Raw genomic sequence first — 5,779 nt, forward strand, 5'->3', positions numbered from 1 at the left:
TAAGTGAAAAGGGAGCAGTGAGTCACATTACTGGAGGAAACAAAGCACAATGTTCAACGACAATCAATGGATGGCTGCAAGATGTGGGCACAGGCTTCTCAAGTTATTCAGTCATATGGTTCTTCATTATCTGCATATGGGCTTTTCTTTTCTTCTTAGGGGCTCATTTTGTCCGGGCCTTTAGTCTAATGTTTCTATTCAGTGGGTGCGGCTATTGATAATAACTTATTGAATCTATAGTTTGGGCTTATAACAAATTGAAAGTTGCTCTTGTCACCCAGAGCTCTAAGTATTATACATCCTTTTGTTTTCAAAAACAAGTCGTTTATACATATAGTTTCAATATCTCCACTTATGAATGCAGCTTTCTCCTTATCTGGCAAGCTGCTATGTAGCGGCCGGGGTTAGACATGTTAGCCCAGTGACCAATGGAACCTACGGGGTCTGACATTGAGACAAGGGGTTTTAAAACAAGGACAGAAGTGAAGGCTGTAACTCTTGATGTTTAGGTTTCGTCTGCCAATTCGTCCTAATTCTCATCTATGTTGGAAAAACCTCTTCTATAATTCCCTAAATATGGATTCCGAAAAGAATACATCTGCGTCTGTAGCAGAGTATAGGTGTTTGTACAGCTCTGCTATGGCATCCTCTGGAGATTCAATACTTTCTGGGATGGGGGGGGGGGGGGGGGGGGGGGGGGGGGGATAAAACAATTTAATTCTAGTCCGATCCAAGTGGATGCCGGAGCGGATCCAGTAGAGGTGGGGCCTGTAGCTCAGGGGATTAGAGCACGTGGCTACGAACCACGGTGTCGGGGGTTCGAATCCCTCCTCGCCTGCAACCCTTCATCCTCGAAGGAAATCTCCCTCCCATCTTGCCTGGGTTTGGGTACCTCACGTTCCTTTGCTTCGAAATGAGGGTAGGCACACCAGACACAAAATTGAGTGATGCGTAATACGGACGGAGGCTGCTTTTGATTCTTTCCCTATTTTTAGTAGTATGTGCACGCAGTCTAAGAAAATATTGGCATGTAAAAGTTACCCTGCCCCCACGCATACGTAATTTTTGTCGATTGCTGCTTCTACGGACCTCCGGGAGAAGCAGGAGAGGCTCGCCCCTTGGCACGGCACCTTAAGCTAGGGAAAACCCGGCTAACCGCCACCCCGAGTCGCTGCCGGGGCCTGGAGTCTTACAATCATCTTTTTATAGCTTACGTAAGTAATATTCGATTTTATTTTTTTTTTCCCCCATTTTTACTTGTCATTCGACTACTATTTGTTGGCTTTTGAGAAAAACTTCGAAAGTGGTGTAGCTGTGGCAAAAGAAGGTAGCGCAGAGAAGACACGGGCTCGACTCACTCTATGGAATAATTTTCTTTTTTAGAGCCCCATAGCATGTTGAAAAAGGGGCCTGGCCTACTAGACTCAAAAACTGCCCTTGGCGGCTCCCGATCTCACTATTAAAGGCCATTAAAATTAACGATTTAACCCTTAAACAAAGAATCTATTATGGTTGATAATTAAACCCTATTTACCCTTAGAAAACAAGTTGTTATTAACAAGTTGCACTAGCTTCCTTTTGCACTTATGCGCAGAAAAGGAGCCAATTGATTAAAGGTTCTATCCTCTAATCTCAACACGTCAAACACCCACTCATGAAGTGGTTACAATAGGCACGCGCTGAGATAAGGAATCTAGCCTTTGACTTCAAATACTGGCGAACGAAGACGAGGATTTCTTGGCACGATGCCGCATCAGGGATTGGTTGGACGTGTGTTGGCGGATCATGTTTACTGGGATGTTAGATGTATTGCCACCCGTAACCAAGATATTAGCGATGGATTGGCTAGTAACTTGATGGCGTCCTCGCAACCAATACATGTGAGATCTCCTTTGACATGCAAAAGCATTTTCCGGATTTGTCAGTTCTGCTACGGTTGGAGCCTTGCCCATTGCAATTTAGTAGAATTGGGTGAAGCCGTTGGTATCATTGCGGGTCAATCAATTGGAGAACGGGGAACCCAATTGACATCGAGGACTTTCCATACAGGTGGGGTATTTACAGGGGATATTGCGGAGTACGTACGTGTTTTATAATTAATCAACGAATCAAATTCATGACAAAATGGCATTCCTAAAATCATATCGAGACCATGCAATAGTGCTACAAGAAATGTATGTGCTTGTGTAAATTCACCAATGCAAACTTCAACAGTGACTTGAGTTTTTCAATTAAAACTTTGATTATGAAAAACAGTTTTAACCTTGTGAGGTGAAGAAATTTGAGAGAGAGAGAGAGAGAGAGAGAGAGAGAGAGAGAGAGAGAGAGAGAGAGAGAGAGAGAGAGAGTTGTTATGCCAACCATGCAGAAATAAAATCATGGCTACTGTCATCATCTAAAAGAATGGTGACACTTTCACCCTTGACTGTGCCTTGCACTTTAAAAAAACTGTGAGGAGATATAAGAGTACCTAAAGATGGGTTGTCATCGTGATCATACTCAGGATCATATCCCTCAATGTAATTAGCTTCCACTTCATTATCATCGGGATTAGCATCTTCAATGAGGTTAACAGTAGCACCGTTAGGGCGGTTGAAGGGTCTTTGGTTTGGATTTTGGGTGACTCCATTGGATTGGCCATTGGGTTGGCCATTACTCTTAGTAGGACCTTTTGGGCACTTATCTGCATAGTGACCATACTGGAAACATTTGAAACACTTCACCTTTTTATTACCATTAAAGTTTTGAGCAGAATGTTGGTTGGAATAATTTTGGTTGCCTCGTTGCTGCATGTTGTTGTTGTTGTTGCCATAAGGTTGAGAAGTTGTAGCAAAACTTTCAAATTTGTGTCTCTTGAAAAAGGTACGTCTTTGATGTTTGTTCATGTCAAAGTTAGGAGAAAAACAAGCTCTCTTGTTATTACAATTAGTGTTAGCAGTTTTTTTGGTGTGAGAGGGTTGTCCACACTTCTTCTTCACCTCATTAACGGCCAAATTAATAGCCTTTGACATTGAATTTGGTTCAAACATATCTACATTAGCACCAATTTGTAGTGCTAAGCCAGATATATACTTATGCTTTAATTTCTTGCGATGAATGACATGTTCAATAGCTTGAAATTGAATTAAACAGTTTCAAAAATAATCAGTATAGCCCTGTACATCTTCATTTCGACCCTGTCGAATTATATCCCATTGGCGTCATGCTTTAGCTTTATACTCTGTGGCCAAAAATTGAGGTAAAAAAAGCTTTTTAAATGCATGCCAGATATGTGGTCTTTTACCATGCTGTTTGGTGGCGTTCCACCACAATGCACCACTACAATGAGATGATTTGATGCACACGTTACCATTTCATGTTTGGGAAAGTTTTCATCATAAAAATAATCATCTAATTGACTAACCCATGCTAGAACTGTTCTAGCATCTTTAGTGCTATCAAAATCCTTGAAAGTGAAGGTTTTTCTGCTAATTTTGTTTTTCTTGGGTGCTGGTGCAGATTCTATGCGTGCACAATGCAATAATTTATCTTCAAGCTCTTACCTTCACATACGTTCATATGTGAGAGATTGTTGCGGATTGGAAAGCTGCTCAACACAACTATGGGTGCATGTGGAAGGTGTGTCATGATTGCGTGCTTTTTCATTACTTTTCTTTTCTTTTTCTTTTTTCTTTTTCTCTTTTTTTCCTTTTTCTCTTTTAAATAAAGACTGTGAGTGTATATGTATATGATGATATGCAGAATAACAATTAAGAATTAAAAATAGAGGAATAAGCAAAAATAAATGGGTACTTAGCTTGTAGATTTGATGATGATGACGAGTCCAAATTGTGGAGTACAATGGCAAGTTTGAAAGTGGTGGTGCAGCCAAAGTTGGTCGAAGCTGGGAGATGGTCTATACTAGGCAGAGGCAGCAGTTGAGTGCAGTGCAGAAGTCTAGGGCAAGTGCCAAGGCCCTAGGTAGCCAAAGGGTAGCGGGAATGTATGCTTAAAGTGGATTTTTAGGCCAAAAGTGTTGCGGGATAGTCCAGATGGGATGGTAGGTCAAGGTGTCTGAAGTGCCAAGTCAGTGTCCTAGAGTGTAGTGTTCATTGTGCTCTAGAAGCCGGTCCAGACGGCTCGTCAAACGGAGCCCCGATGTGCAAGATACTGAAGTTTAAAGTTGGAGTGTGTAGCAGATCCCCGACGGACAGGGCAGATGGGGACAGGTGGCCTGGGCTGATGTCTGTATATACATGTGTAGTGCTCGAGTTGTGGAGCATGCCAGTCTTCTCGGATCGCAAATTGGAGCTCTGGATAGCAAGTTAAGGTCAGTTGAATTTTTTCCGAGGGCCGGGACTGAGCCCACTTGCCCGCATCGGAGAATGCGCCATCTGGCATTTTTTTGGCCTCGCCAAGTTTCTCGATGGTAATGTGCATCATGTGGAGCTAGTCGGAGTTGACGGCATATGAATATGAGGTCGGAGCGTGGAGAAATGGCCGATCGAAGTTGGCAGTTTATGGCAAATGTGAAGGGCCAGATGTTTTTTCCCAATTTGAGGTGCCTCGTTCTAAGCCACGACGAGGTCGGTTTCTGAAGCCGAAATGTACGCTCGGAGCCTAGAATGCGGAGTCTCAATAGACCTTTACCGCTTGAAGATCCGACCCCAGGGCAGTAAAGGGGAGCCTGGAGAAGAAGGCCAAAAAAGGAGATTTTTTTAAAATTAAAATGGGAGGTTTTTTTGGAGTTTGGAGAGCCCCAAAGGCTATCACCTCATGGGCTGCCACGTGCCAGAAAAAATCCCACATGGGCATTCGACGCGCAAGGAGGCGGAGTATATGTCCAGGAGCCCTCAGTTGAATACAAAGGGAGAAAGAGGGGGAGCTCCCTCCTCGTGGGCTATGGCGCCGAGCGCTGTGTTGGAGGGTGGCGGCCTGTGGGCGCTGCGTAGCCGGGCGCGGCCGGGCGGGGTGGCATATCGCGGTGTTTTTGGCTGGGCGGGGCGACGCAGTGGCACGCCCGCGTGCGGGGAAGATCCGCAGTCGGCGTGATGATGTGGCGAGGCGCCCAATGGGGCTGGGTTCACACGTCGCCAAGGATTCGTGAAGGAAGAGGCAAGGCACCATTAGCGATATTGGTAATGGTCCTGTACATAGGAAGGGGTGTTCCCGCAGTCGAGGGTAGTGAGTAGGAGAGGAAGGAAGCCCTAGGAGGGCTGCCGACTATACAATACCGAGCCAAGTGGGCCTTCCCAAGACGGACCGGGTAGAAATAAAAGCAAGGAGCAAGGGCCATTCTAAAGTCTGAACAAAGCAAATATTGAAGCCAAGCCAAATGAAAGGGCAAAAATGAAGGCCAACGCCAAAAGGGAGCAAAGGAGGAGTCACATAGAGAGAGAGAGAGAGAGAGAGAGAGAGAGAGAGAGAGAGAGAGAGAGAGAGAGTCAAAGTCAAGCCGAATAGAGTAGTGTAAGGTTAAGCCCACAAAGGGGTAAAAAATGAAAGATAAAAAATAAAAAGCCAAGGGTCAATAGCGACAACGCTAATGCCCCCCCCCCCCCCCCCCCCCCCCCCCCCCAAGTGTAAAAGAGAGAAGAAGAGAGCAGATAGAGCAAGGCGGTGCCCCCTTTCCCAAAAAATGCCAATTCAAGGTGCCAGGTGGACCAATTAAAGTGTAAATTCCCAAATTAAAGGCCCCCCCTATAAAAGTCAAAATTGAATCAAATTAAGGGCTTTTTTCTTGGCTTTTGGGTGCCATTTGAAGCCTGCAAAGTGGAGTTCTCTAGCAAGCTAGCCCCCT

The sequence above is a fragment of the Adiantum capillus-veneris genome, chromosome 17 (genome assembly GCF_014529385.1).
Source record: "Adiantum capillus-veneris isolate H3 chromosome 17, ASM1452938v2, whole genome shotgun sequence".
In the NCBI taxonomy this organism is placed as follows: domain Eukaryota; kingdom Viridiplantae; phylum Streptophyta; class Polypodiopsida; order Polypodiales; family Pteridaceae; genus Adiantum; species Adiantum capillus-veneris.